We start from the raw sequence: 11487 nt of genomic DNA, 5'->3' as shown, positions 1-11487 counted from the left end.
TTAATGCTTCTTTATATCCTCCCATACTTTAGGACCTTCTAATTTAATTAACCCATCAACCCTTCATGGCAAGAAGTGAAAAAAAACAAATTCACCTACGCCCAGAGTCTTATTTCAATAAGGCAGTAAGAAGTTGCAGCTCAGGGCAACCGAAGTAAAGACAGGGATGGGGAGGGCCCAGCGCTCCTCTGTTCCAAGAGGAAAGGGTGGGGAGGGGGTGTGGTGGGCAGGGGTGGGCTAGCCTCCCACCTCCGCACTCTGTGGTGATGGGAACCCACACACATTCAGACGTCCTCTGCAGCAAGAAACCAGAGGTTCTTCTCCTTTTTTTTTTTGAAACCAGAGGTTCTTGAGTCACAAAGTCAGAGCATGAACAAATCTTGCATTACTCAGCCCCCACAAGGCAGCTGTGTCCGCTTTAAAATCCCTGAGAGCATCATCAGAGCCCTGGCCACTGTCACCGCTGCCAGCCTGTTCCCTCTCTTTCTGCCTGAGCACTTCCTCCTCCAGGCCACAGCTCCAGCCACCAGAGCTCCAAGGACTAGCACAGCCATGGTGCTCTCCCTGGGGATGACAGCCTGAGGAGGCAGCTCCCCTCTCAGAGTCAGGGGCTCTGGCAGCCCTGGTGCTGCACGTGGCACATGGCACGTGTATATCTGCTTCTGTCCAGAAGGCACCACCACCACTGCCCACTCCTGGAAGGTCCTGTCACCTGCAGACTTGGTCTCCACAAACCCCAAGTCCTGCGTCCGGTCCTCCCCATCAAACTACCAGGTCAGAGTGACCTCCATAGGGTAGAAGCCTAGGACTCGGGACCTCAGGGTGACCTCATGGTCAAAGATAGGGTTGTGGGTCATATGTGTCTTTGGAGGGTCTGCATGTTGCAGTGTCTCCTTCCCTTTGCCCAGGTGTCTGCAGAGCCGCTCCATGCAAATCCTCTCCAGGTAGTCCCTGCAGTACTCCCCTGCTCTGCAACGCCCGCCCCCCCGCCCCACCCCACCACCTTGCCTCCCATTTGTGCTGGTGATTTGAACTGGGTCCAGGAATGCAGGTCCTCATTGAGGGTAAGTCTAACTCAAACTTCTTTACAAAGTCATTGGCAGGAAGGGAAGAAGAGAGGGACAGAGGGAAAGAGAAAGGGAGGGACAGTGGCTGGTTGGTTATGGAGGGATAAGCAATTCTTCCTAACTCCAGCAACACACACCCTCGTGTCTAAGTGGTGGCCTTGCATGCACCATGGACTGGAAGCATGCAAGCATATCTGAGCCACTGTTGCTCTGTGGTTGTTTAATGGTGTTGAGTGGGAAATATCTGGGTGCCACCATGGAGGACTCTATCTCACCTGACCTCCATGAAGGAGACACTCTTTCAGCTAAAAGCAGGTGAATAGAAGCCTCCACACCACTCAAGACAACAACGAAAGGACTACACCACAGCTGGAAAAGAGAAGGGGGATGAGGGACCGTGCTCAGGTGAGAAGGAGAGAATGAAGGCACTGGCGCCCAGGGCTTGCTCCCAGGCACACAAGTAGAGTAGGGCATCAGGATTTTCTAGAGCATTGCACACTCAAGCAGGCCTGCAGAAACAATAGATAAAGCCTAGACTCAAGCAAGCTTTAACCCTGACATATGCAGAGCCTGAGAACAGTCTGAAAATAGCAATACAGGCCTTGAGAGCCCGGGACACTAAAGAACATGGACTGTTGACAAAGAAAAGGGGAAGCCAGCAGAACAGATATTCTAACAGACAACATCCGCTGAGCCACCCGTGCTGAGGACAGAGAACAGGAAAATGAGATCAAATTCCACTTTATAATAGCTTATATCAGTGCTGAGGTTGATCACTAGTTTTAATTCCAGGGTTTGGTTTTGACTGTTCTCCAAAATTATTTTATTATCTTTATAAAGCCCTCTGTTAAAAAGATCCTCAAAGTATATCATGCAGGTAACTGGACCAAATAGACCCAAGCTGCACCTTATGTCAGGGTTCTGACACGCAGCTTGAGTGAACAGAAACACCTACAAAACTCTGCCTCAAGCTTGATTTTGCTCTCACTGTAACACATCACACAGCCACCCCTAAGAGGCTGTGGAAAGATAACAGATTGGGAAGCAATGGGAAAAAATCACTCTTTCCGTGAATGGGGTATTTTGAATTGAAAAAAACATAATGTACTTGACTAGAAAATACGTAGTAAGGATCCTAGATTTGAATGGAGTAAAATCAGTAGCTGAAATTAAGGATGGATTTCAATTAAAAAACAAATGTAATTGTTTATAAATAAAGCCTCAATTAACATTTGCCATTAAATGAAATATTACGAAATTCACTTTGTGTTATTTAACATCTCAGAATTCTTCAGGGATGCGCCGCTGACAAGGGGCTCAGCACAGCGGTGAATAATGCATGTGGAATCTAGAGCCATAGATTAAATAATTCATGTGGACTATAGAGCCGTAGATAAAAAGAGAGGAGCGGTTGATTGTTTTTTCCCCAAGAAATTGTTAATGTTACATTACATTTTATTGAACCAAAGCCTGAACATTATTGTTGCCATTATTACCTTTCCTTTCCAAGTGCCATATCTTATTCTCTCTTGAGTTGATACATTCTGATTACTTCTGCTCACTTTAGAGATTGGCTTTTTCTACTAAGAAAAAAAAAGGCTTGACTACAACTTCTCATATTCTAATTTCTTGAGTTATAACCACTTACTATCAAATTTCAATACTCTCCCTTATTTTATTGGAATTCGTTTGTTCATTTCCAACCTACACCTTCCATTTAATATATGGGACTCTTCTGGAGTGCCCTTCCTCCCTAACTACAAAGGACAAATGTGCCTTTCATTACTCACAGCCGTGGCTGCAGCCCCATCACATCCAAGGCATCAGGACAGCTGACACGTCTGTGCAAATATGACGATGGCAGAACAGAGTGTGACTGAAGGGCTCCGTGGGTCCAATTCACCTTGGATTGAGCCGGGGAACTGATTTCCAGGACCTTGCAACCAGCTGTGATGGAGCAAACAGGCAATTTAGCGAGAGTCACAGATGTGGGGCCGGCTTTGGACTGTTTGCCTCTTTTCATTTGCAGAAAATCTTTAGTGGCCGATACTGCTTCATGTTTCCTATCAGGCTTATCATTGTTTGTTGAAAGTATGTTATTTACCCTGGTGTATGAATGTAATGATGCACCAAGTGTCTCTGTTTGTTCAGGGCTTTGCCTTTATGATTTGGGGTTTGGTTGTTTGTTTTTTGTGGGCTTTTTTTTTTTTCGTGTTTTTGTTTCTAGCCATTGTTCAGAGAAATTAAGGTCAGAGCTTCTTATATTCAGCTCGGAGCTGTTAGGCTTTTCTTTTCTACCTTTGATAAAAAGTCTAATTCTGCACAGAAGAAATATACAAATCAGATAAAAATTGATCTTTGTGAGTTGTAGAAACTGCCTTGGTTTGACAGGAGCAGCTGGAGGGGGAGCTTCGGATACGGAAAACCACGCCAGGTCCAGTCCCTCCCGGTTTGCTCTCCTTTCTACCCAACCTGTGATCCTCAGCTGCTTTAGAAAAAGAACAAAAAGAAAAAAATTCTAAAACTAAATCACAAACATCTTACACTGGGAGGCTTAAACAACCAACATTTATTTCTCAGAGTTCTGGAGGCTGGAAAGTCCAAGATCAAGGTGCCCACAGACTCAGTGTCTGGTGAGGCCAGATGTCCGTCCTCTCACTGTGTCCTCACGTGGTGGCAGGGTCAAAATCTCTGGGAGGTCTCTTTCATGACGGCACTAATCCCAGTATGGGGGTTCTAACCTCATGACCTAGTCACCTCCCAAAGGCCCCACCTCCTAATATGACCACATTGGGGGGGGGGGGGAATAGCCTGGACTGTCTATTGTTCCTCTGAGGAAGGAACAGTCTTTCATTTGGTCGCCAGGCATGTTTCTCTGAAGCATCACTACCCTGAAGTCCAATTTGGTACCCTATCTTCTAGATATCTCTATTTAGACCCCAACGTGGATCTCATCCTTCACCCAGCTGCACAGAGTCCCGCAATGAGCCATTTTAAGTGGTAGTTAACCTAAACCAGCCACTTGCGAATGTGATAAAGAGCTGTGATGGAGGGCGACGTTCCAAGGTGCAGGGAGGTACCTTTGAAACGTGCCGAGGAGTCAGTGATATTTCTGAATATCAGCTCTTTTCACAGCGTGGCTCTGGATGAGTCCCCTTAAGCAAGACAATGTTTATGGCCAGGAAGGACCTTGGTGAAGGAAAGGAACTGGGCAGGTTGTTATAAAATCCTGGCCACTGCTTTGGAGAGTTTGGCTGTCATTGTCTCGCCCCCCAGTCCCAGGAGACTAGAGAGCAAAGCAGGGTGTTCTTTGGAGCTGGGAAAAGACCCTCTCCCCCAGGCTTACCCAAGGAACTGCAGGGTGTGTCATGGAAGTATTTACACCATGGAAAGCTGCTATACTACAAATCAGACTTCACTTTTTTTCCCCCATCCCTGAAAAAGCCCGTTGTCAAACATTTTATCAGCACACCACTGAAAAAGCTCCACCTTGGAGACAAGATAATTATTCCAGAGCTCTGCAAGGAAGCTCCCATTGGTATCCCCATGCAGGGGGCCTGTGCTCCACTTTCACTCCATAACCATTTCTCAGGACTCACTGTAGGCAGCTCTGACACCTGCTGGGCCTAGAACAGAGAGGATGTCCCACCCCCTCCCACTTCATCTTTTCTGAGGGGCCTCCATCCCAGCCCTGCTGGCTGCAGAGGGCCAGTGGGGCCCTTCAGGAACCAGGGGGACTCAGTTAGGGCTTATCTGCCCAGTATGTAGGGAGGGCATCATCAGGGAGGGGCCGTCTCACAAAACCAGGCCTGGCAGGTGCCCATGGTCGCGGCTGCTGAAATAGCAGCTGTACCACTGGCCTTACTGGATGCTGGCTGCCCTGGCTATCCCACTGGTACTGAATGTAGCAGCCACAGCTGGAGCCACAGAACACACTATCCATTCTCTCATCATCCTTGTGACAAGAGCTCTAAAATCAAGGCGGGTGGAGCAAACAGAAGACATACAAAAGCAATTACAGAAGGTGTGGTAGGCATGCCTGTGTCACAGTTGATTGAGATTGCTTTTAAAGTTCTAACACCAAGTATCAAGTTCAAGAGGAAGATGAACAATGGGATTTATAGACTCTACCATTCACTATAAAGATATGTAGTTGTTAATTAATTTAAAATGTATCCATGCTGTCAGAAAAGGTACGGTTTCACTCTTTTTTTGGCTGAATACACTTAGTCCATCTGAAAGACTCCTTGGATACATTTCATGTGGGCTAAAAAATGCACTTAATTATATATTCATGTTTACTAGTGGTGAAAGTGGTTGCTTCTTATGATAAGGAAATGGGGGGACAAAATCAGAAAATAATTATTTTTCGTAAGACAACAGATGGAACTCTTTGACTCTTTAAAATATAACCATTTATAGATTTTATAATTCAAAATACAAAAAAAATTAAGTATAAATGCTACTCTGTGATTTTTAAGAAGCTTCGAAGATCTCAGTGACATATTTCACAGAACTAGAACAAATATTTTGAAAATTTATATGGAACCACAAAAGGTTCTGCAGAGCAACAGCAGTCCTGAGAAAGAAGAACAAATTTGGAGGAATCACACTAATATCAAACTATACTATTGGGCCACAATAATCAAAACAGCATGGTACTGGCATGAAAACAGACACATAGATCAATGGAACAGAATAGAAAGCCCAGAAATAAACCCATGACTTTATAATCAATGTAATATTTGACCGAGGAAGCAAGCACATACAATGGGCTAAAGATAGTTTATTCAATGAATGGTGCTGGGAAAATTGGACAGGTATATGCAGAAAAATGAAACTAGACCACCTTCTTACACCACATATAAGAATAAATTCAAAGTGGATTTAAGACTTAAATGTTAGACTCGAAGCCATAAAAATCCTAGAAGAAAACATAGGCAGCAAAATCTCTGACACTGCTAATAGCAATATTTTATCAGGTATACCTCCCCAGGCAAGGGAAACAAAAGAAAAAAAATAAACAAATGGGATTACATCAAACTAAAGGGTTTTTGTAGAGTCAAGGAAAACATCAACAAAATAAAAAGACAGCCTAAAGAAAGGGAGAACATATTTGCTGATACATCTGATAAGAGGCTAATATCCAAAATTTATAAAGAATTTACAAAACTCAACACCAAAAAAAACCAACAACCTGGTTTAAAAATGGGCAAAGGACCTGAATAGACACTCCAAAGAGAACATACAGATGGCCAATAGACATATGAAAAGATGCTCAATGTCACTAATCATCAGAGAAATGCAAATTAAAAATCACAATGAGATACCATCTCACACCTGTCAGAATGGCAATCATCAATAAATAAACAAGTGCTGGTGAGGATGTAGAGAAAAGGGAACCCTTTTGCACTGTTGGTGGGAATGCAGACTGGTGCAGCCACTGTGGAAAGCAGTATGGAGTTTCCTCAAAAAATTAAAAATGGATCTACATTTTGACCTAGAGATCCCACTTCTGGAAATATATCCAAAGGAATGCAAAACATTAATTTGAAAGAACATAAGCACCCCTACGTCATTGTAGTGTTATTTACAATCACCAACACATGGAAGCAGCCCAAGTGTCCATCAGTAAATGAGTGGATAAAACAACTAAGTGAGTGTAAATGAGTGGATTTACACAATGGAATACTACTTGGCCGTGAAAAAGAAGAAAATTTACCCTTTGCAACAATGTGCATGGACCTGGAGAACATTATGCTAAGTGAAATAAGCCAGTCAGAGAAAGACAGACACTATATGATTTCACTCACATGCGGAATCTAATGAGCAAACAGAACTAACAAACAAAATAGAGACAGACTCACAGAGAGCAAGATGACAGCTAAGGGTGGGGTGGGGGAGGTTAGAAGGTGGGGGATTGAGCGAAAAGGAAAACAGACTCATGGGCATGGACAACAGTGTGGTGGTTGCAGGGGGAGTGAGGGAAGGGGACTAAATGGTAATGGAAGAAAACACAATAAGAAATTAAGTAAAAATAAATAAATAAAGCTTTGAAGAGAAGTCAGTCATATATATACTCTGGAAAAAAAATGGCTTCAGAGCCCCCAGCAATTACAGAAGAAGCCAAGGGCAATGGAGAAATGTTAATTTTTGAGGAAAATAGTTTCCAAATTAGAATTCTATTCTCAAAATCTTATGTCTTGCTGTAGAAATCCAGACACCTTTAGAAATCTCCAACATATTGACCAGGTGAGTTTGATATAGCAGAAGTTACTGTAGCCTGTTGTTGTCTGAATGTTCACACTCTCCCCACAAAAAATTGTATGTTGAAATCCTAATGTGCAATGTACTTATGTTGGGTGGGGGGGATGTTTTGGAAGGTGACTAGGTCATGAGGGTGGAGCCCTCATGAATTAGATTAATGCCCTTCTTTAAAAAAAATGATTCAAGAAAGCTCCCTTGACCTTTCCAATATGTGAGGGCGCCCCGAGAGGTTGGCAGTCTGCAGTCTGGAAGAGGGCCCTCACCAGAACCTGAGAATGCTGGCACCCTGATCTTGGATTTCCGGCCTCCAGCATGGTGAGAAATAAATTTTTGTTGGTTTTATGCCACCTAGTGTGTGGTATTCAGTTACAGTAGCCTAAATAGACTGAGACACCAGTTTCAGCCAAAAGGTCTAGTTATGAGGTAGAGGGAGCTTACAGACTGAGGGGGAAAAAATAGCCCATGCACCAAGGTGTGACACCCCAGCACCCCAGCCCCAAGCTGCCCACCTGGGGAGTGCTGCCTCCCACACAAGCCTCGAGGCGCCAATTCCAGCCACTGCCTCCGCTGGTTCAGTGGACTGCTAAATCAGGTGCTTCGGCCAGACTATGGACTCCAGAACCCCACCAGGCTCCCTTACCCAGATCTGCACCTGCCAAATGGAGGCCTCAGACCCTGCTCCTTTCCCAAGTAGTCGGCTCTGGACCCAGATTCTGACTCTGATACACATGTTTCTCATTGGTGGAATCAAAATCACATGTCTGCAATCAAGCAATGGTAAAATGACCTGGAAAATAGTCTTTGTTAAAAATGTGGCACTCACAGCCCTGGTCCGGTAGCTCCATTGCTTAGAGCATCACCCCAACCCACCAAAGTTATAGGTTTGATTCCCAGTTGGGGCTCACACAAGAATCAGCTAACAATTGTACAAACCAATGAAACGACATATCAATGTTTTTCTCCCCACCCCAAATCAACTTTTTTAATGTAGAATTTACAATGTGAGAAACTGCCTAAATGATGGGAAGGGGGTATTCAAAATTTTGAGGCAGCCTGAATCACAAATGACCATGACATGCAGACTTGAATTTTTATCTTATGAACTCTTTCTTAGAAAACAACCAAAACATGCTAGTTTCTTCACCAAACAAGGGAAAGAATTAAGAATCAGGGGGACACAAAATTAGATAATAGGAGAACAAACACTAAAAGGCTGCAAAGGAAGTTGCCAAGATGACGATGGAGGGAAGACCCAAGCAGCACGGGTGTGGTGGGGGAGGGGAAGATTTGATGTGGACCCTGGCTGGTGGGGTCCACGTCATTATGGATGAAATGAGACATTCACATGGACTACTGAGTCCAGTGGAAGAAAAGGGACAGCATGGCTTTTCTCTCAAGGGGAGCAAAAGCCTCCGCCCTTGCTCCAATGAGCTTTTATTGTCTTACTGGACACATTACAAGAAGGTCCTCATTAACTATGCACAGGCTGGCTTTAGGTGGTTACCTATTACAGAAAACAAAGGAGCCAATGCTGCTAATCACATCACAGAAAACGGATATTTGCAAATGAAAAGGCAAAAGTAGTTGGACCTGTTACACTCAGACTTGGAAGGTTTAGCAAGGATTTTAGGAAGTTGCTTTGCAGTAAATGTCCTCAATTCAGGGTGAGGGAGTTTTAGCAAAAAGCAAGACCTAGGTACGGCCTAGGTACATTGCAGGCCTGATTCCCCACAGGAGAACCTATCTGTGGGTGTGGGTCCTGTGCATCTCCAAGTAGGAGCTAGGCTCGTGCCATGCAGAACAGTCTACTGCAAAGAATCAGATGGATTACCTGATGTTTTCACCTCTACTGAAAGTACCCAGATGACTGAGACCCCGGAGATGCTTTCTCAGTGCTGGGGGTCCCACCATGGGAGGCAAGAGCAGTGCTTACATCAAAGAATGGAGGAGAAGGAGTTTGCAGGGCTAAGGGGCACAAAGGCCTACTGATCAAGAGGGGGACAAGCATGTGCCCAGGCAGAATGGGGAGGGGAGAAGGAATGCTGGGCAGGAGGCAGGGCTGGGGAGGTGTCGGGTCAGGCTGAGGTAGATTTACTGGGTCTCAGGGCTTAGTGATGACCTGAAAAAGAGGCAGCTTATGAAGCCCCAGCATGACTCTCTGCAGACTGCCATCCTGGAAGTCATAAAGTTCTGGAGTCCCCGTAGGAGCACCCAGGACCTCACCATGCTCCCTAAGTCCACTCTGGCCCCATGCTTTACCCTAAGTCTGCTAGGGAAACACAGAGGCTCTCCCAAGTGGCACCCTGATCCAGCTCTGCCTCAGGTTGATGGGGAAAAGATAACTTAAGTGGTGGCCACCATTTCTCCCTTCCCCTGAAGTGAGCCCAGAAGCCTCAGGCTTTGGGGGCCTCTCCTGGAATTCTACTCTGCACTGAGGCACCACCCACCAGGGCTAAAGCTAGTAATAACACACGTGTGGCCAACTTTTCAAAAAGCCTCATTTCCCAGCATTAGCTCCTGGTATTTATTCCTGAAGGAGGAGGCAGTCCCCAGCAGACTTGCAGCTGCCCTTACCCACTCCTGGCAGGAAATTCCCAGCAGGTCCTGTAAGCTCCACTGGGTGCAGTCACAGGTACAAGAAGGTGGGCGCTCTGAAGGAAAGAGAGAGAGAAACAGAGGAAGGAAGTTAGTTTTGAGAATTATGATAAGTACACAGAGCACTGAACAATTTGAGGGGAAAAAACAAGTATTATCTCTGAGAAAATAAAAAGGAATACACAGTAAGTAAGGAGATATAATCTTAATGTGCTCCATGTCTCAGGTGTGGATTAGCATTTGCGTGGGCATGGCAGTGTAAGCACAGTATTGACAGCAGAAGCAGCGGTGCAACTCCATTGGCAGGTTGGAATTGTAAGGGAAAAACAAGCAGTTATAAGCAATACATTCTCATCTTGTACTTTAGGAAGCCAAAGATAACAACACCTAACATGAAAAAAATCAAGAAACAGTAATATAAGCTTGTGTTAGAATGTGGAAGTAAACACCAGAAGAAAGGTTTTTGTTGTTTTTTTTTAATGTTAAAAATTGTTGCCTTGAGCCCTGGCTGGTGTGGCTCAGTGGACTGAGTGCGGGCCTGTGAACCAAAGAGTCGCCGGTTCTATTCCCAGTCAGGGCACATGCCTGGGTCATGGGCCAGGTCCCCAGTTGAGGGCACGCAAGAGGCAACCACACATTGATGTCTCTATCCTTCTCTTTCTCCCTCCCTTCCACTCTCTAAAATAAATAAATAAAATCTTTAAAAAGATTGTTGTCTTGAGAGGGCAGAGTTTTGGAGTAAGAAGGGATGAAGACTGCTGTTTTCACTCTGAGACTGATTTTATATATAACAATAAAAAAGTAATGCAGAAAAAAAGCGTCATCTGCAGCCTCTCTGTCCTGGAGATGCATACATTTGTCTCAAGCTCTCCCCTTTCTGTGGTGCACCTGCTCATTTCGTAAACCATTCTGTCATCCTGTCAGGATGACAGACTACATTGGCCACTAGTTCCTTTCTGAAAATCAACCCTGGAGAAACAGTAGAAGCCAGAGGGAAACTTAGATTTGAGGAATTAACAAGAAAAAGTAAACTAAAACACTCTGTGAAGTCCCTGGGGAGCCCAAAGACTCAGGAATTATTATAGAGGTGAGTGGGGAGTTGCAGCAAGAGGGAAAGGAGAGAAGTCTTCCGCCTGAGGGACAGCAGCCACAGGTGGCTGTGACAAGAGACGTGGAAGAACAACTTTCTGTTCTGTTCTGACTTCTCCCCCACGATCGCAGCCTGCCAGTCACTGTGGAAACTGGCAGGGGGCAGGAGGCTACAACGAGGGCAGTGCAAAAGCCCTGCAGGAGGAAGCGGGGTGAAAGGGTGGGTGTATACCAACCAGCTACCCTTAGGTATTCACTGCTATACCCCTCCCACTCCAAACCCCCATGGAGAGACTGTTCCTGGAAAGTTTAAAATGGTGAATACAGACATAGAGCTGCTTACCAATGGAGATACATTCTAAGAAATGCATTGTTAGGTGATTTGTCACTGTGCGAACATCACAGAGTGCACTTATAGAAACCTAAGTGTAGAGGCTACTGCACACATGGGCTATACAATGTGTAGCCT

The 11487-nt window shown here is 45.0% G+C and overlaps 1 long non-coding RNA gene across 1 annotated transcript; it reads left to right on the top strand.

The window, feature by feature from the left end:
* The first annotated feature begins 275 nt into the window (after positions 1 to 275).
* On the top strand, positions 276 to 9841 carry LOC118499530. Its single transcript, XR_004902024.1, has 3 exons — positions 276 to 473; positions 9112 to 9122; positions 9830 to 9841. It is a non-coding gene; the product is annotated as an uncharacterized LOC118499530 (long non-coding RNA).
* Positions 9842 to 11487: the final 1646 nt, after the last annotated feature.

This window comes from Phyllostomus discolor, chromosome 3, assembly GCF_004126475.2.
Source record: "Phyllostomus discolor isolate MPI-MPIP mPhyDis1 chromosome 3, mPhyDis1.pri.v3, whole genome shotgun sequence".
Classification (NCBI taxonomy): Eukaryota; Metazoa; Chordata; class Mammalia; order Chiroptera; family Phyllostomidae; genus Phyllostomus; species Phyllostomus discolor.
The sequence above is the reverse complement of the archived record's forward strand: the minus strand, read 5'-3'. Positions and strand labels throughout refer to the sequence as shown.